A 21,164-nucleotide genomic window follows, 5' to 3' on the forward strand; every position below is an offset into this window, starting at 1 on the left:
CTGTCTCCCAGGCTGGGGTGCAGTGGCGCGATCTCGGCTAACTGCAACCTCCATCTCCTGGGTTCAAGCAATCCTCCTGCCTCAGCCTCCCAAGTAGCTGGGATTACAGGTATGCGCCACCATACCTGGTTAATTTTGTATTTTTAGTAGAGACGGGATTTCACCATATTGCCCAGGCTGGTCTCAACTCCTGACCTCAAGTGATCCACCCACCTTGGCCTCCCAGAATGCTGGGATTACAGGTGTGAGCCACCACACCCAGCCGGAACTGTTTAATCTGTAATATTCTAATATTGTAAAGTAGGTAATGCACTATCCAGGCATAGTGGTGCATGCCTGTAGTCCCAGTCACTCAGAAGGCTGAGGCAGGAGGATCACTTGAGGCCAGGAGTTAGAGGGGCTGCAGTGCACTATGATCACACCTGTGAATAGCCACTGGCATTTCAGACTGGGCAATGTGGTATGACCCTACCTCTTTAAATTAAAAAAGAAAGAAAGAAAGAAAGAAATATGTTACCTGTAGGATTACTTTTAAAAATAAAATCAACTAAGCACTTGCCTATGACTCTTACAGACTACAAGCAAAAGGGCCAGAACTGGGTATATAACTCCTGATCATTTTCTCATTAAAAAAATCTCACATCTGGCTGGGCGTGGTAGCTCACGCCTATAATCCTAACATTTTGGAAAACTGAGGTGGGAGGCTTATTTGAGCTCAGGAGTTCAAGACCAGGCTGGGCAACAAGGTGAAACCCCATCTCTACAGAAAATACAAAAAAAAAAAAAAAATTGGCCAGGTGTACTGGTGCGTGCCTGTAGTCCCAGCTACCCAGGAGGCTGAGATGAGAGGATCACCTGAACCTGGGAGGTCGAGGCTGCAGTAAGCCATGACTGTTCCACTGCACTCCAGACTGGGAGACAGAGGGAGACCCTGTCTCAAACAAAAAAAAAGAGTTTAAAAACAAGTATTTAGGCTCTTCAACCAACCAGTCTCTAACTACATTTCAAACGTTAATGCTTTCTGTTTTTTATTCTTCCAATGCTCTATGCTCTTTCTATATTTGATTTAGTTGTACAATGCTGGGAAAATCCTTATTCACAGTTAAGTACTTACAAATGACAATCTTTTAACTTTAAATTCACCTTGAATCTTGGGAAGCTCTTCAGTTAAAGTAATTTAGAAGCTTGAAAGAAAGATACAAGGAATTTGGAGTTAAAGTTGCATCATTAACAGTAGTTAGTAACCACTTACATTTTTATCATAATAAAGGACAGAAGGTGTACAAAATTATAAATTATTATAATTTGAAATATCTTATATCCATCTATCTACCTGGCTACTAAGCCACAATGACAGCATGTACCAGCAGCAGATGGGCTACAGCCTTCTTAAATATGCTTCAACTGAGGCATGTGTGATACAGTGGTAGATGAATTTAGATGTCATACAATTTTATGTAAGCCAACATGAGACCTGAATATTTTTTTAGGCGACTAGGGCAGGGGCTACAACATTCCTAATTGGTAACATATTTAAAAGGTTTGAAAAATATAGAAGCTCAGAGATAGCAGAAGTGCTATTCTGAAGTCTGCATAGGAGTGAATAAATCAAGTACATACCCAAGAGAAATGAAAACATATGTTCACACAAAAATGTGTACGTGAATGTTCACAGAAGCATTATCCTTAACAGCCCCAAAGCGGAAGCAACCCAAATGCTTACTAACTGATGAAGGGATAAATCAAATATGGTGTATACTCATAAAATGAAATATTATTTCACCATAAAGAAGGAATGAAATACTGACAGATACTACAACATGGATGAGCCTACGGCATTATGCTAAGTGAAAGACACCAGTCATAAAAGACTACATATTCTTGCGTGGTTCTGTTTATATAAAATGTCCAAAATACGCAAATTCATAAAAACAGGAAGTAGACCTGTGGTTGCTCAGGGTTAGGATATTAAGGAACAAAATGGAGAGTAACTGCAAATGGATATGAGAGAGGGAGAGAGAGGGAGAGAGAGAGACTCTGGAGTAAAAATTCTTCTGAATACTAGAGATGGGGTCTCGCTCTATTGCCTAGACTGCAGTGCAATGGCACTGTCATAGTCACAGCAGCCTCAAACTCCTGGGCTCAAGAGATCTTTCTTTCTCAGCCTCTTGAGCAGCTAAGACTATAGTCACAAACGGGGCTCCACGGTCTATATGTATTTAATTTTCAATAGCAAACACTTCTGCAGCAGACCAGAACACAATTTTCCCCCAACTCCTGGCAGGTGGTGCCAGGAAGACTTGATTCCTTGGCAAATACTAAGATAGTCCTTGGTAAGCACAGACAAAACAGGTTACTTACATCATTTCTATAAAAACTAGGTTAAAGTTTTCAGCAAAGCCTCTCAAATCATTAAACGACATCACAGTTTGGCATTTGCTTTTCACTTAATTTGAAAGACTAAGGACAATCTTCAAGACTACAAATAGGTCACTCTCAACTTTCCCTTCCTCTTAGCCAACTAAACATTTAAGTCCTTTCCATTTTTCTTTCATATTATTCCAACTGTTCCTCTTTATCATACCCACTAATACTACTCTAGCTTAACCCAACAGCAGACTTCTACAGCACCTTCTCCTTTCCAATCCAAGATTACTCTTGCTTCCATTAATTTATTTAACAAATATTTATTAAGCATTTACTATGTTCCATTAAATGTTCCAATTACTGTTCTAAGTACTGGGAACAGAGCACTGAACAAAACTTGCTTTTATCATGTGCTATTTTATCAAGGGGGTGACCTTAGTTCTTATCTCACAGAGAAAAGAGAAGCTATTCGATTAGAATGTCCACAGCCTTCCATCTGTACCGACATAGTCTGACTTCCCTACACTTACTCTTAATTAAACCACCCATCTCTCTGCCCACTGGATCCCTTTCTCCAGGACACACTCCTGCCACTGACCTCCTTTGTTTCCTGCTTAAACAATATTTCCTTCTCTACTGGGTTATTCCTGTCAGCATACAAACATATTTCAATAATTCATACCTCAAAAAGAAAAAAAAAAACAAACTCTTTCCTGACTCTACATCCCTGTCTAGCCACTGCCCCATTTGTTTTCTTTTCCATGACACCTCAAAAAATTTTTCTATACTCACTCTATACTTTTCCCACTCTCTCTCAGGCTCACATTAGTCAGGCTCTTGTCCTTCCACTCCAGCAAAATTATTTATTTCAAGGTCACTGATAACCACTTTACCAACAGTCAACTGTAGTCATCCTAGCCTTTTCCAGCAACACTTCACTGAGTTTATCACTCAGTGAAAAACTTTTTTCACTCAGCCTCTAGGACACCACACCCTTCACATTTCTCTCCTGCCTCACTGGCTACTCTTTCACAGTTTCATTTACTGATTCCCTTCCAGTCTCCCAAATTTCTAAACTTCAGAGTACCTCAGGACTGAGTCTTTAGATACCTCTTATCTACGCTAACCCTCCAAACCAGTGCTACTCAAAGTGTAGTCAACCAATGAAGAGTAGCAACACCAGGTACCTCTTAAAAATGCAAATTCTCAGGCCTTGCCCTAGAACTTAGGGTGATTTTTTTATGCATGCTAAAAGCACTCCTCTTGGTGACCTCATTCAGTCCTCGGTTTTAAGTATCATCTGTACAATGGTTTTCAACCCTGGCTCCACATTGGATTTCACTTGCAATGGCGTTTTAAAAATATGACTAGAAAGCAAAAGTTAAATTTTGCTAAATTTAATAAATAGAATATTTGTAAAAATAACATTTAAGGAAAAACTAGATTATGACATTGAAAGTAATGAACATTAATTTTAATAATGAAAGTAGTTCCTGAATAATCTTTTCTATGCATCAAAGTTTTCCTCAAAGGCATACATAAACCCCTCATATTGAAACATATGAAAACAATGTGATCCATAACATCCAGGCATTTCCATTTCAATATATGTACTCAAAGAAGGAAATATATGTCCATACAAAAACTTGTACACAAATGTTCATAGCAACTTCATTTGTAATGGCCTGAAACTGAAAATAACCCAAATGTTCATCAACAGGTGAATGGATAAAGAAACTGTGGTACATCCATACAATGGAATACTACTCAGCAACACAAAGAAATGAACTACTGACACTCAAGAGGAATTATGCTGAGTGAAAGATATTGGACCAAAAAAATACACACTGTATGATTCCATTTACGTAAATTTCTAGAAAATGCAAACTGATTTATAGTGACAGAAAGCAGATCAGTGGTTGCCTAGCAACCACAAATGGGATGGGGGTAGGTACAGGAGGGAGGAATTAAAAATGGGCACAAAGAAACTCCAGAAAATAATGGATGTGTGTCTGCTCTCTTGATTGTGGTGATAGTTTCACAGGTATATTCATATGTCAAAACTTAACATATTGCATGTTTTATGTGTGGTTTATTGTATGTCAATTATATCTCAAAAAAAAAAAAGCTGCCTAAAATTTTTTTAACCTAACTACTAATCAAATTAAAATGGGAGGCCAGGCGTGGTGGCTCACGCCTATAATCCCAGTACTATGGGAGGCTGAGGTGGGCAGATCATGAGGTCAAAAGATTGAGACCATCCTGGCCAACATGGTAAAACCCCGTCTCTACTAAAAATACAAAATTAGCCAGGTGTGGTGGCGCATGTCTGTAACCCCAGCTACTCAGGAGGCTGAGGCAGGAGAATCGCTTAAACCCAGGAAGCAGAGGTTGCAGTGAGCCAAGATCGCACCACTACACTCCAGCCTGGCGACAGAGCAAGACTCTGTCTCAAAAAAAAAAAAAAAAAAAAAAAAATTAAAACAGGAATACCTAGGTTCCACTTAAATGAGGATCTGTAGGCTCAAATTTTTTGAAAGTTCTCAAGCTGATGTGTATTCAAGGTTGAAAACAATTGATCTATACAATGATATTAAAATTTTATCAGCCCCAATGTCTCCCATAAACTCCAGACTTCTATAACCAACTACCTACTTAACATATCCACTTGGGGCTAGGCTTGGTGGCTCACACCCATAATCCCAGCAGTCTGGGAGGCCAAGGCAGGTGGATCACTTGAGGTCAGCAGTTCAAGACCAGCCTGGTCAACCTGGCGAAACTCCCTCTCTACTAAAAATACAAAATTTGCCAAACGTGGTGGTGTGCATCTGTAATCCCACTTACTCAGGAGGCTGAGGCAGGAGAATCACTTGAATCCAGAAGGCGGAGGTTGCAAGTGACAGAGTGTGACTCTGTCTCAAAAAAAAAAAGTCCACCTGGATGTCTATGAGTAGCTGGGACTACAGGAGTGCACCATCACGCCAGCTAATTTTTGTATTTTAAATAGAGATGGGGTTTCACCATGTTGGCCAGACTGGTCTCAAACTTCTGGCCTCAAGCGATCCTCCTGCCTCACCCACCCAAAGTGCTGGGATTACAGGGGTAAGCCACCATGCCCAGCCAACAATATACTCTTGATTTCTCCCTTCTCCCACTCTTCCAATCTTCAACAATCTTTTTATCTCTCAGTAACTAGCACTTCATTCTTCCAGTTGCTTAGACCGAACACTTAGAAGCAGTATTTATTCCGTTTTTCCTCTCATACCCACATCTAATTCATCATCAAATTCTTTCCATCCCCACCTTCAAAATAAGTCTAAAATTGAATGCTTTCTTACCACCTCCATTGATACCACCCTTGTAATATCTTCATAACTAACATCCCGGCCAGGTATGGTGGCTCACACCTGTAATCTCAGCACTTTGGGAGGCTGAGGTGGGAGGATCATCTGAGGTCAGAAGTTCGAGACCAGCCTGGCCAATATGGAGAAACCCTGTCTCCACTAAAAATACAAAAAAAATTTAGCTGGGCGTGGTGCTGGGCGCCTGTAATCCCAGCTACTCGGGAGGCTGAGGCAGGAGAATCACTTGAACCTGGGAGACGGAGGTTGCAGTGAACCAAGATCACGCCATCGCACTCCAGCCTGGGCAACAAAAGCAAAACTCTGTCTCAAAAAATAAATAAATAACATCCCTCAATTGTTCTGCTACAGGCCATTCTTCCACAAAGCAGCCACTGTGATGCTTCCAAATGTAAATCAAATTATATTATTCCTCTGCTTAAAACCATCCAATGGGCTCCTCCTTTCCACCCAACCAATCCCCTTCACTGGCAACCAGAGTATATGGCAATCAACAAAATCCAAAATTCTTGCTCTAGTCCACAAGTCTCTATGTGATATAGGCTCTTCCTATCTGATCTTCTATACTCTTCTATATTGCACCCATTATTCCAGTGTCTTAGTCTGCTTGGGCTGTCACAACAAAATACCATAGACTGGGTAGCTTAAACAGCAGATATTTATTTTCTCACAGTTCTGGAGGGTGGAAAGTCCAAGACCAAGGTCCAGTAGGGTTCAGCTTCTACTCAGGGCTCTCTTCTACTTACATTTCCTTCTGGCTTACAGACGGCCACCTTCTCACTGTGTCCTCACAGGGTCTTTCCTCAGTGCATGCACAGGGAGAGACAGACAAACCTCTCCCTCTTCTCACAAGGCCACCAATCCTACTGGATTAGGACTCCACTTTTACGACTTCATTTAATCTTAATTGCCTCCTACCAGCCTTATCTCCAAATACAGTCACATAGGGGGTGAGGGCTTCATTCAGTATGTGAATTTTGGAGAGATGCAACTGACTCCACAGCATCCTGCATCAATGGCTTTCTACTTCTGCCCGAGGGTTTCCCCTGCTGTTCCTCTGCCTACTCACTGTCTCACTTCTTCCAGGTCTCTGTTCAAATGCCAAATGTCAGAGAAGCCTTCCTTTTTACTTTTTTCTTTTTTTACTGCATATGAATGCCAGACCATAATTGTAGAAGTCTTTCTTAACCTGACACGAAACAGCATTCTACTCTCCAAATTCACTCCCTACTCTATTCTCCTTACTATGCTTTATTTTCTTCAAAGCACTTCTCTACCTACTACGTTACATATTATTATTATTAGTTTATTATCTGTTTTCTTCTACCAGAATAGAATATAGGCTCCCTACCACCCCCCTAATTGTAAACAGGGACTTTTTCCTCTTCTGTTTTGTTCACTGCTGTTTCTCCTGTGCCTACAGCATAAAAATACTTAATGTGCAAAAATATGTACATCTATTTTGTATCAGTAAAGAAAAATAAATATTTAATGTTTTTAATGAATGAACGTTAAACCATCCTACTAAAAAATTTCCAGGGATCTGTGATCCTATCGCACTTGTTTTCAATCCTGGCTTCACATTAGCATCACAAGGAGTCCTTTTAAAATTACTATACTTGGGCCCCCACCCAGACCAACTGAATAAAAAACCTCTAGGAATGAAGCCTGGTACAGGTTATTCTTCAAATCTCCTCGGCTGCAGTCAATGGCCTATAAAACAGGATCAAATCAGGATCTGCCAGATGAAGCAAATTATTACATTTCACCTTTGCTTTCCTAATTCACTGAAGATTCCATCTTTTCCAAATAACCTTATCTACTCTAGTATTATAGTCATCTCTCCCCTCTCTAAAACACTACAGCCTATGTAGACTATGACAAATAATCATTATAAATACATATATAACTATATCATCAAGTACAGTTTGCTCCCATTTCCGTTTTTATTTTTTAAAATAAAAAAAAACTTCTGTCCAATGTGTCAGCACCACTTTCAAACTACTTACATTTCTTCTTAACCCTCAAAGTGTTATGCACATACTGGATACTGAATACATACTAAATGAAGAAAACTTGCTTATAAAATTATGTGCCCTTTCAATCTGTACTAAACCAGAGACAGGGTGAATAATTCTAATCTTTTATTAAGAACCACTTAAATCAGTGGTGTCTAACACCCTGGCAACATATTGGAATCATCTGAGGAGCTTTAAAAAAAAAATACCCCTTTAGCCAGGTGTGGTGGTGCGTGCCTGTAGTCTTATGTACTCAGAAGGCTGAGGCGGGAGGACAGCTTGAGGCCAGGAGTTTGAGGTTATAATGAGCTATGACTGTGCCTCTGCACTCCAGCCTGTGAAACAAAGCGAGACCCTCTCTCTTTCAAAAAGAAAGAAAAAATACACTTGTCTGGGCTCCACCTTTAGGAACTTAATTTACTTAGACTGGGATAGAGCCCAGTATCCTCTTTTTTGTTTAGTTGTGAATTTTCCAAGGTGATTCTAATGTGCAGTGAGGCCGGGTACATTGGCTCACACCTGTAATCCCAGCACTCTGGGAGGCCACAGTGGCTGAATCACCTGAGGTCAGGAGTTCGAGATCAGCCTGGCCAACGTGGTGAAACCCCGTCTCTACTAAAAATGCAAAAATTAGCAGAGCGTGGTGGTGTGAGCCGGTAATCTCAGCTACTCAGGAGGCTGAGGCAGGAGAATCGCTTAAACCCAGGAGACAGAGGTTTTAGTGAGCCAAGATTGCACCACTGCAGTGCAGCCTCAGCAACAAAGCGAGATTCCACCTCAATAATAACAATGTGCAACGAGAGTTGGGAACCAGTGACTGAAACACATCAAATCTGAAAGTCTAAGTTTTCTAAATATAGAAATTGAGATGGGCAGATCATTTGAGCTCAGGAGTTTGAGACCAGCCTAGTAACATGGTGAAACCCCATCTCTACAAAAAATATAAAAATAAGCCAGGCGTAGTGGCACGTGCCACCCAGCTACTTGGGAGGCTGAGGTGGGAGAACTGCTTGAGCCCAGGAGGTTGAGGCTGCAGTGAGCCATGATTGCACCACTATACTCCAGCCTTGGCAATGAAGTGAGACCCTGTCTAAAAGGCAAAAAAAAAAAGAAATCAGTAGTATTAAAAGATGTTATTTGATTTAGAGTTCACAGAAAACAATTTTCCAAATAGTTCTTTACGATATGGACGGACTGATAGTATACTGACTAATAAACCATGCCTAGTTTTAGCTAAAATAAGTCTTTTCTAGGTATTAATTTTTTCTTTTACAATTCAGCTTCCATTTCTGCAACCTATAATTCTGGAGGACTTACTAGTACAAAGTATTTTTCCTAAGTTTCTTTCATTTGTTTCATTGATTTACTCACTCACAAAAATGTTTATTGTGGCAGGCAGCCTTCTAAAATGGCCACTAGTAATCCCTGCCTCCTGGTACTCATGCCCTTATCCAAACCCCTTCCGTACATGTGGGCTGGACCTAGTGAGGTGCTTCTAATAAATAGAATACAGCAAAAACCGATTGGATGTCATTTCCAAAATTGGCTTACTAAAACACTCTAGCTTCTATCCTCACTCTCTTCCCTTGTTGTGATCTCCCCTAACAGAGTGGCCCATGTGGCAAAGAACTGAGGGAAGCCTCTGGTCAACAGGTCATCAGGAACTAATGTCCTCGGTCCAACTGCCAGCAAGGAACTGAGGTCAACAGCCACCTGAATAAGCCTGGAAGTGAGTGATTCCTCCTGTCTGGACCCTTGAGAGAGCTTCAGCCCCAGTCACAACGCTGATTGCAGCCTCGTATCGGGAGATCCTGAATCAATAGACCCAACTGAGCTGTACCTAGATTCCTTATCCATAGAAATCTGTGAGATATAAATGTCGGTAAGTAGCTAAGTTCAGGGTAATTTGTTATGCAGCAGTAGATAACTAATATATGTATTTATACTATAATATTTCAAGTATTGAGGCCAGGCACAGGTGGCTCATGCCTGTAATCTCAGCACTTTGGGAGGCTGAGGCAGGTGGATCGCTTGAGGCCAGGAGTTTGAGACCAGCCTGGTCAACATGGCAAAACCCCATCTCTACTAAAATAGAAAAATTAGCTGGATGTGGTGGTGCGTGCCTATAATCCCAGCTACTCAGGAGGCTGAGGCATGAGAATCGCTTGAATCCAAGAGACGGAGGTTGCATTAAGCTGAGATTGTGCCACTGCACTCCAGCCTGGGCGACACGGCGAGACACTGTCTCAAAAAAATAAAAATAAAAAAAATATTGAGATGCCATTCTTCACTACAGAAAATCTGGTGCCCGTAATGGGAGAATGGCTTCTTTGACACACCTAGCTCTGGGCAACTGAATCTTTATATATTACATAGAAGTTATGGCACTCAGTTAATTCACACTGGACTGCAACAAATCATCCATTAGGTTACAGCACATTCAGAGTGGGACAAGCTGTCCTTTGTTTGAGGTTACTGAAGTAAATAATACTTGATTTGCCCTTCACTTATCATTCTAATACAACTGTGCTAGTTGGTGTTTCACTTCTTTGTGATGCTCATTTTAATGTGTGCTTATTCCTGTTACACAGTTTACTCTGTGCTCTTTCCTTACTACTTCCCCTACTGCTTTCCCTCTACTCCCTGCCCTGGTGCTGGTAAGACACTGGTTTTAAGAGTCATAGTCAGGCAGTAGCATTATTGCGCCTTTCATCCTGTGTCTCCACTGCCTTTTACCAGCCAGAGCTGTTACTTCTTGTGTAATGATCAGATCTGTGGCTCTTTGAATAACTGCTCCTGGAACAGCTTACTGCAGTATTCTCAAAGCACAGTCTCTATACCAATAGTGGGCTCTGTCAGTCTATTGTATGCTCTACAGGTAGCCTGGTATAATCATAAACTTAAAAGGTAATTATGATTTTTCACAGAAACCCTGCTGTTCTTATGTAAATAATTCAAACTCATAAAAATTGTTTTAACTCATAAAAGCACAGATGAAAATAATTCACAGATGCCAGAATTCAAAATAATGATGTGAAAGCAAACAATAAACAAGGCTTCAATGGAATGTGAAATGTCAATCAGTATGAACTGGGTAAATGAATTTATAACTGTGATGTCTATGCCAAGTACCCAGAAAAGTATGAATGAGAAGTGTAGTAATAAGTATCTGAAAACTGTTTTTTAACAGTTTTTTACATTTTACATTTTGCTTGTTTTACAAACAAAAGGATGTTCTTTAACATCCTTTTGCTTCTAGTGGCCAGTGTTACCTAGTGTAATCTTTTTTCAAATAGTGGCATAAAACATCAAAGTTTTTGAATAATTTTCAACATAAAGTACCTCTCTGCCAAACAAAGTAAGGTTTTATAAAACAAGGGCAAAATATGCTCTTCTGTGTAAACTGATGAATTATTTCACAAAAAAAGAAGGTTAAAACTACAAAAGCATCATTTATAGTTGTATTTACAATATAAAAACATTATAAAGAAGGTTTTTAAAAAATTCACAAAGTTCATGATATGTTTGACGAGGAAGCAGAAGGCACAAAATTCTGTTAACATATGATGTGGCCGGGTATTTTATAATGCTGATAGCATGCAATGTAGAAGAGTTAACACTATTACATGGTAACAGGTATTTTTGCTTTACAGTTGGAACAAAACACAAATGTAAAAAAAAAATCAATCAGCTTGTTACGTAATTATAGACAATCTATTTGAGAAAGACGTGAACAATGACTTCTGGTTTATCACTTACATCAAAACTGAAGAAAAGTTATTTCTAGTAGAGTGAAACTATAACATAAACTGAACTACAATATCATTGGAAAAGATAAGCTGGAATCAGAACTTTACCTGTGTAGATACAAAGTTATAGAAGAGGCTGCAAATGATTGCCTAATCTTCACGTTGCTTTAAACCTCAGTATGTAATTGGCAATCAAAAATACACTTCCCACACTCAATGTGGTCAGAATGGTCGCAATGTTTTTTCCACAGAAAGAAAATATTATTGAATATATTGAATTTTCCATCTTAATATAAACTGGCTATTGCAGGAAAAAGAATTTACATTTCAAGAAACTGAAAGTATCCTAAATGATCATATATAATTTCTAGACCACAACTCAAGTGATATCCATATCAGGACATACAATGAAAATCTTGAATAGCATGAACACAAGAGCACATCTCATTTTATTGTGCATTACTTTATTACTTTTTACAAATTGAAGGTTTGTGGCAATCCTGTGCTCAGCAAGGCTATTGGCGCCATTTTTCCAACAGCATGTAAAAGTTGTCTCTGTGTCGCATTTTGGTAATTCATAAAATGTTTTCGTTATTATTATATCTGTTATGGTGATCTATGATTGGTGATCTTTGATGTTACTGCTGTCATTGTTTTGAGGAGCCAAGGCCCACACCTGTATATGACGGTGAACTAAATTGGTAAGTGTTTTGTGTTCTGGCTGCTCCACTGACCAGCTGTTCCCTGTCTCTCCCTCTCCTTGAACCTCCCTCTTCCCTGAGACACAATAATATTAAAATTTGGCCAATTAATAACTCAACAATGGTGTCTAATAATTGTTCAGGTGCGAGGAAGAGGCATACATCTCTCGCTTTAAATCAAAAGCTAGAAATGATTAAGCTTAGTGAGGAAGGCATGTCAAAAGCCGAGACAGACCAAAAGCTAGGCCTTTTGTGCCAGTTAGCCAAGATGTGACTATAAAGGAAAAGTTGTTGAAGGAAATTTAGAATACTACTCCAGGGAACACACAAATGATAAGGAAGCAAAACAGCCTTACTACTGGGATACGGAGAAAAGTTTTAGCCTGGATAGAAGATCAAACCAGTCACAACATTTCATTAAACCAAAGCCTAATCCAAAGCAAGACCCTAACTCCGTTCCACTCTGTGAAGGCTGAAAGAGGTGAGGAAGCTGCGGAAAAGTCAAGCCACCTTCATATGAAAAAATTACAAAGTGAAGCAGCAAGTGCTTATATAAAAACTGCATCAAGTTATACTGAAGGTCTAGCTAAGAGAGTTGATAGAGGTGGCTACACTAAACAACAGATTTTCAATGTAGACAAAAAAGCATTCTATTGAAAGAAGATGCCATCTAGGACTTTCAGAGCTAGAGATGAAAAGTCAATGCCTCAATTCAAAGCTTCAAAGGACAGGCTGACTCTCTTGTTAGGAGCTATTGTTAGGGGCTAATGCAGTTGGTAACTTTTAAGGTGAAGCCAATGCTCACTGACCATTCCAAAATTCCTAGGCCCTTTAAAATTATGCTAAATCTACTCTGCCTGTGCTCTATAAATGAAACAACAAAGCCTGGATGATAGCACATCTGTTTACAGCATAGTGTACTGAATTAAAAATATTCAGCTCACTGTTAAGACCTGAATTTAAAATATTTAGCTCACTGTTTAAGCTCACTATTGAGACCTATGCTCAGATAAAAAGATTCCTTTCAAAATATTACTGCTCTTTAATAATGCACCTGGTCACCCAAGAGCTCTAAGGGACATGTACAAGGAGATTAATGTTGTTTTCATGCCTGCTAAGACAGCATCCATTCTGCAGCCCCATGGATCCAGGAGTAATTTCAACTTTAAAGTCTTATTATTATTATTACTATTTTTGAGACAGAGTCTTGCTCTGTCACCCAGGCTGGAGTGCAGTGGCGCCATCTCGGCTCACTGCAACCTCTACCTCCCAGGTTCAAGCAATTCTCCTGCCTCAGTCTCCTGAGTAGCTGGGACTACAGGCATGTGCCACCATGCCTGGCTAATTTTTATATTTTTAGTAGAGACAGGGCTTCACCATGTTAACCGCACTGGTCTCAAACTCCTGACCTCAGGTGATTGACTCACCACAGCCTCTCAAAGTGCTGGGATTACAGGCATGAACCACCGCGCCCGGCCCTCAAGTCTCATTATATTGGAAATACATTTCATAAGGCTATAGCTGCCAGATAGTGTGATTCCTTGGATGGATCTCGGCAAAGTAGATTGAAACCTTCTGGAAAGGCTTCGCCATTCTAGATGTCATTAAGAACATCTGTGACTCAGGGAAGGAGCTCTAAATATCAACATGAACAGGAGTTTGGTAGAAGTTGATGCCAATTATCATGGATGACTGAATGGTTCAAGATTTCAGTGGAGGAAGTAACAGCAGATGTGGTAGAAATAGCAAGAGAACTAGAATTAGGCCGGTGTGGTGGCTTACGCCTATAATCCCAACACTTTGGGAGGCCGAGGAGGGCAGATCACTTGAGCTCACAAGTTCAAGACCAGATCTGGCCAATATGGCGAAACCCCGTCTCTACCAAAAATGCAAAAAATTAGCTGGGCTTGGTGGTGCACGACTGTAGATCCAGCTACTTGGGAAGCTGAGGTAGGAGGATGGTTTGAGCCCGGGAGGCGAAGGCTGCAGTGAGCCAAGATCACGCCACTGCACTCCAGCCTGGGCAATAGAGCCAGACTTTGTCGCAAAAAACAAAGAAACAAACAAACAAACAAAAAAACAGAACTAGAATTAGTGGAACAAGAAGATGTGACTGGATTGCTGCAATCTCGCCATCAAGCTTTCACAGATGAAGAGTTGCTTATTACAGATAAACACACAAAGTGGTTTCTTGAATGGAATCTACTCCTGGTGAAGATGCTGTGAACACAGTTTAAATGACAACAAAGGATTTAGAATATTACATAAACTTAATTGATAAAGAAGCAACAGGGCTTGAGAGGACTGGCTCAAATTTTGAAAGAAATTTTGCTGTGAGTAAAATGCTATGCAACAGCATTGCATGCTACAGATAAATCTTTCATGAAAGGAAGAGTTAATCAATGTGGAAAACTTTATTGTCTTAATTTTAAAAAATGCTACAGCCACCCCAACCTTCAACAATCACCAACATGATCACTCAGCAGCCATCAACATCAAGACAAGACCCTCCACCAGCAAAAAGATTACAACTAGCTGAAAGCTCAGATGGTCATTCGAATTTTTTAGCTATATTTTTAAATTAAGGTATATACATTGTTGTTTTTGGACATAATGCTATTATTACACATTTAACAAACTACAGTATGGTGTAAACATAACTTTTATATGAACTAGGAAACCAAAAACTTTGTATGACTTGCTTTGTTGTGATATTTGCTTTACTGCAGTGTTCTAGATACAGGACACAATACAATAAATTTATTTTTTAATTTTAAAAAGTCAGGCTGGGCCGGGCATGGTGGCTCACGCCTGTAATCCCAACACTTTGGGGAGTCCGAGGCAGGTGGGTAATCTGAGGTCAGGAATTCGAGACCAGCCTGGCCAACGTGGTGAAACCCCTAAAATACAAAATTAGCTAGGCATGGTGGTACATGCCTATAATCCCACCTACTCAGGAGGCTGAGGCAAGAGAATTGCTTGAACCCAGGAGGCGGAGGTTGCAGTGAGCTGAGATTGCACCACTGTACTCCAGGCCTGGGCAACAGAGCCAAACTCTGTCTCAAAAAAAAAAAAAAAAAAAAAAAAAAAAGGCTGGGCATGGTGGCTCAGGCCTGTAATCCCAGAACTTTGGGAGGCCGAGGCAGGAGCTTGAACCTGGGAGGCGGAGGTTGCAGTGAGCCGAGATGGTGTCACGGCACTCCAGCCTGGGTGACCGAGCAAAACTCCAGCTCAAAATAAATAAATGAATAAACAAAAATAAATAAAAATAAAATATGGTATATTAGGGTTGATCAAGAAAATAACTTTCCTGAGGGTGGTGGAGGGGTGGATCACCTGAGGTCAGGAGTTTGAGATCAGCGTGACCAACATGGTGAAACCCCGTCTCTACTAAAAATACAAAAATTAGCCGGGCATAGTGGCAGGTGCCTGTAATCCCAAGCTACTTGGAAGGCTGTGAAAGGAGAATCGCTTGAACCCAGGAGGTGGAGGTTGCAGTGAGCCAAGATCACGCCATTGCACTCTAGCATGGGTGACGAAAGCAAGACTCCATCTCAAAAAGAAAAAAAAGAAAGAAAAAAAGAAAAATTAACTTTCCCACTAGGAGTAACCAGGAAGCAGATTAGTATTAAATTTGCCAATGCCTCAATTTGGAATATTCAAACTGTTAGCATTTTAGAGGGACAAAGCTCATCAAGGGTCTGAGGGTAAAAGAAACACCCATCAGTAGGAAATTATCCTTAATTTCTGGATCAAGTTCAATCTGAATATTCAGAATTATCTGAGCAAGCCATTGCTTGCCACCAATTCAGCAAACTATAATTTTAAATTAGCACAGGAGGTAGTAGAAATTCAGAGGAAATGAAACATACTAAATGAGGAACCTGATATATATAGTTCAAGCTCATGAGCCCCACATAGAACCTAGTAATACAATATCGGTTTCACAGATTTGGTTTATTATGAATAATGATTATTTTAAGTACTAATTATTATTACTATTTTATATTTTTATTTATTTATTATTCTATTTATTTACTGATTGACCAATAGCATTTTGCTGTGTCACCCAGGCTGGAGTGCAGCAGCACAATCATAGCTCACTGTGACCTCAAACTCCTGGGCTCAAGCAATCCTCCCACCTCAGCCTTCCAAGTAACTGGTATTACAGGTGCTCACCACCATGCCCAGCCAATTTTTAATAAAATTTTTGTAGAGACGGGGTTCTGTTATGTTGCCCAGGCTAGTTTCAAACTCCTGGCCTCAAGCCATCCTCCCACCTTGGCCTCCCAAAGTGCTGGGATTACAGCCCAGCTTGTTTTCATTACTGAAGATGTAATCTTTTTTTTTTTTAACTTACAAAAATTAGTGGTACGCTTCTATATTCTTTGTGTTCCAAGAATACTAAAGATTGAGATACAATGGCATAACGTTTAAGAGCTTGGCTCTGAAGTCAGATTGCCTGAATTCAAATCCTACTCTGATACTTAGTAAAAATCCTCATTTCTCTTTTACAAAACAGTAATTCTGAGGAGTAAAATATATACAGCATGAAAATACCTTAATATATTGTCTTACAAATAAGTATTAATAAATAATAACTATTTGTTCTTATTCTTTGAGGTTCACATCTCTTGCATTCATGCCTTTGTCCTTCCCACACTGAATACGTCTGACTTGTATAACCAGGACACTGCAGAAATTACAATGTGGGATTTCTGGGGCTAAGTCATAAAAGACACCGTGACTTTCATCCTGTTTACTCCTGGATCATTCACTCTGGGGGAAGCCAGCTCTATGTCATGGGGACACTCAAGCAGCCCTATGAGCTGTCGTGGAAGAAAATGTTCCAGCTGAGCCAAGCCTTCAGGTAACTGCAGCCTCAGCTGTTATCTTAGTTGCACCCTCAGGAGAAACCCAGAGCCAGAACCACCCAGTTAAGCTGCTCCCAAATTCCTGACTCACAGGAACTGTGAGAAAATAAATGTTTTGGAGTAGTCTGTCACACAAAAATAGGTAATAAATCTGTTTACCAAAAACATGTGAAAAGACAGTGGTTTCTGGTGTGGGAAAGAGGAATACAGAAGAGAGAAAAAGGGACAGGAATGGGAATAGAGCTAATCAAATGAATAGAATAAATCAATGTATTCAAAAATATTTTAGTCTGTCATTATTTCTTGGTTTCTAAGATCATTTAATTATCTTCTTTGTCCTTAGCCATATGCTCTAAACTTTGAAATATATATATTTTGCTTTTTTTTTTTTTTTTTTGAGACAGAGTCTCACTCTGTCACCCAGGCTGGAGTGCAGTGGTACAATCTTGGCTCAAGCAATTCTCACGCCTCAGCCTCCTGAGTAGCTGGGATTACAGGCATGCACCACTATGCCCACTAATTTTTGTATTTTTAGTAAAGACAGGGTTTCGCCATGTTTGCCAGGCTAGTCTCAAACTCCTGGCCACATGTAGATCCACCTACCTATGCCTCCCAAAATGCTGGGATTATAGGCGTGAGCCACAGTGCCCAGTCAGAAATGCTTTTAATTTAAAAAATGTTCTAAGTATTCACATGTACAATTTTATTATGTAATAACCTATTTACAAAAAAAAACAAAAGTTCACCGTTGAGACACTATTCACTTCAAAGCTTCTATTACATGCAAGGCACTGTGCTAAATGCAAGAGGAGACTAAAAGATGAAGACAGATGGTTCTTATCTCATCATGGAGTCTCAATTTAGTAGGGGAAACAGACATGATGAATCTAGTAATGACTCAGAACGTAGTATACTTTCAAGTATTTGTTGAATAAATATGAGAGGTAGGTAATGCTGAGACTATACCTACAACTGGGAGAGTCAGAGTGGAAATGTGTCAGGAAAGCCTTCCTGTAGAGATGATTTTTAAACTGAGCCTAGAGTGTGTGTAGAATTTCAACAGATGGAGCTGAAAAGCAGGGCAATTAAGGTAGAGAGAGCACTATAAGCAAAGTCACAATCTCAAGAAGATGTATAAAATTTCCAAATCTTTTTCAGAAAACCTACTAGTAAATAATCAACTACAACTGCAACTATACTGAGATTATAACAAGAGATAAGCTGGAAAGGCAAGTTAGAGGCAGGATATGGAGAATTCTGATTGATATATTAACTGGTCTGGAGCCTGGGATTTGAATCAGAAAGAACAGGCAGTTATCTATTACAAGTTCAATCTTTATTAGGATTTTTTAATGCTATTCTGTTTTTGCAGATATTTTAAATGTACTATAATTAAAGGTTTAAAACACTGAATCCATTTTCAAATCCACAACCATGACAATGCAAGGGCATCAGGGACAGACTGGAAACAAGGAGAACCATTAGGGGCCTGAGAGCATGATGATGCACAGTAGCAGAAATGTGAAAGTTTCCCAGTTAGACCTGTGTATATGTATATGTGACTGTGCATAGGTACACACACATATATTGTCTATATGTATCTGATGTTTATGATACATACATTATAGACTAAACATACAGTATACGCCTTTTTTGCAGCATATACAAAATCTTAGGAAATTTTACATTTCTGATTGTTTCTTAGGTTAATACTAATATTAGATGGGGTTTCATAAGTACCAATTGATGGTGTATGCTACAGATAACACGCATCAGAAGAAAATTACTCTAAGACAAGCACATTTTGTTAATAATTCACATAAAAATGATCAGCACAAGAAAACAGGTCAGTAGTGTATGTATTCACTACAGCATATACTTTCTTAATAATAAAAGCAGCTACATTTAATTCTGAAAGGGTTGAAGAAAAATTGTAATCAAAATATGCTGTTTTAATATGTTATACAATGCCATAACAATTTACTTCTGTCGTTTTATTAAGATTGTTTTTGCTGGATGTGGTGGCTTACGTCTGTAATCCCAGCACTTTGAGAGGCTGAGGCCAAAGGATTACTTGAAGCCAGGAGTTTTGATTCCAGCCTGGGCAACACAGCAAGACCACATCTCTACAAAAAATTTTAGAAATGAGCTGGGCACGGTGGCAAGAGTCTGTAGTCCTAGCTACTTTGGAAGTTGAGGAAGGATGATCTCTTGGGCCTGGGAAGCAGAAGCTGCAGTGAGCTGTGACAGCACCATGGCACTCCACCCTGGGCAACAGAGTGAGTGCAACCGTCTCAAAAAAATAAACAATAAAATAAAAAATAATCGTTAATACTGTTTATAGTTACTTTTTTTTCATAATCCTAGTTTTGCTTTTTGTACTTTCTCCCTTTGTTAAAAAAAGATTGTTAGCTAGTCTTACTTTTAAAGGACAAGTTCTGTTTTACTTAACTATTTTTTCTGTTTTCTAATCCATTATTTACTATTCCTTATCTTCACCAATTACTTTTTCCAGCTTTCCTTAGGTTTATTTTGTTATTCTTGTATTAAATTCTTTCGTTGAGTGTTTAATCTGTTTTCATTTTCTAGTAATGAAATTCTTAGAAATAATTTTATTTGTATCCTGTATGCTATTCATGTCTTTCATTTTTATTGTAATTATTTTCTACTACAGTTGCCAGTTTGCAGTATCTTTAGACCTTTAAGTTTTTTCTTTTTTCAGGGACAATAATTTTACATTTTTAAATTCAAGTAATTGAGGTTTTTGTTTTGGGATTTGGAAAGGTTTGGTTTCTGGCTCTCCCTTTTGTTATTAACCTAAAATTTCATTGTAGAGTATGTGGTTAATAATATTCTACTTTTTAGGTTTTTTTCAGCTTTCTTTATAATACAATGTAACCTACTTAAAAATGTTTAAAAATATAACCTATTTTTAAAAATGTTCTGAGGGAAATTTTAAAAGTATTTTTTTCCCTTTACAACAACAGAATGATATATTTATTACATCAGCCTTATAAATCAGACAGGCAAATTATATGACTCAGATTCTTTATATCATATTTCTTTATCTCTTTGATGCAGCAAGGACTGAAAAATGTTTTTAAAGTCTACCATTGCTGTCAATGTTTAAAGTACTCCCATTACTGTCTCTCTCTTCTTCCCTGAATTTATAGTTTTCACTCTTAAATACTTTTGTGCTTCATCTTTAAAAAGTAAAGATCTGTGGACCTCTTCATATTAGAAACTATACCCTAGATTATCATTGTCTCTTTTTCTCACCTGAGGTCTACTGCTTTTAATTCAACTTTTTCTAATAATACGAATCCACTGATTTTTTTTTTTTTTTTTTGCTTATATTTGCCTGGTATCTTGTTTTGACCATCCATTTATTTCCAATCCCCCTAGTAATTTTGTTCTAGTGTGTTTCTAAACACTAAGTGTATAGGTGGGCTTTGTATTTAATCTAATGTAAATCTTGCTTAATAGCTAAGCTATATCATGGGGCCTTTACACTTTTAACAAGCATGTTTGGTCTTGTTTTCATGTTTTCTCTGAATTTTTCCTTGTTTTCCTTCTTTTGCTGTACACTTATTTTACACTGAGCACCTACTAGGTGCCAAGCATCATGCTTAGTGTTAGGAATACAATGGTAATAAAAAAAAAATTAGCTACATATATATAATTACAAACTGTGGTGTTCATTTTTCCCCACCCTACCCAATACCATGAGAGGTTTTAACAGGAGTGGGGGTGAATAAGAATCAAGAAAGATTTGGCCACGCATGGTGGCTCATGCCTGTAATCCCAGCAGTTTGGGAGGCCGAGGTAGGAGGATCACTTGAGGTCAGGAGTGTTCAAGACCAGCCTGGTCAACATGGTGAAATCCCGTCTCTACTAAAAACACAAAAATTAGCCAGACGTGCTCACTTGAACCCAGGAGAGAGAGGCTGCAGTGAGCCAAGATCGTGCCTCTGCACTCCAGCCTGGGCAACAGAGCAAGACTCCATCTCAAAAAAAAAAAAAAAGACACAATTAGATTTAAATAATACAAAGAGTGTTATAGAAACTGAAAGAAAGTTAGTAAGGCTGGAGA

General features: G+C 39.1%; 1 protein-coding gene across 8 annotated transcripts in view; it reads right to left on the reverse strand.

The window, feature by feature from the left end:
• The window catches only part of YAF2 (YY1 associated factor 2), a 76,786-nt gene that overhangs the window by 11,964 nt on the left and 43,658 nt on the right, over positions 1-21,164 (reverse strand). Inside the window, exon 6 of one of the 8 annotated variants that reach the window (XR_010127788.1) lies at positions 1,115-1,184. The exons of the other annotated variants lie outside the window; for them this stretch is intronic. The gene's annotated coding sequence lies outside the window, so the exon portion shown is untranslated. The remainder of the gene's footprint in view (positions 1-1,114; positions 1,185-21,164) is intronic. 8 annotated transcript variants of the gene reach the window in all.

The sequence above is a fragment of the Pongo pygmaeus genome, chromosome 10 (assembly GCF_028885625.2).
Source record: "Pongo pygmaeus isolate AG05252 chromosome 10, NHGRI_mPonPyg2-v2.0_pri, whole genome shotgun sequence".
Taxonomy (NCBI): Eukaryota; Metazoa; Chordata; class Mammalia; order Primates; family Hominidae; genus Pongo; species Pongo pygmaeus.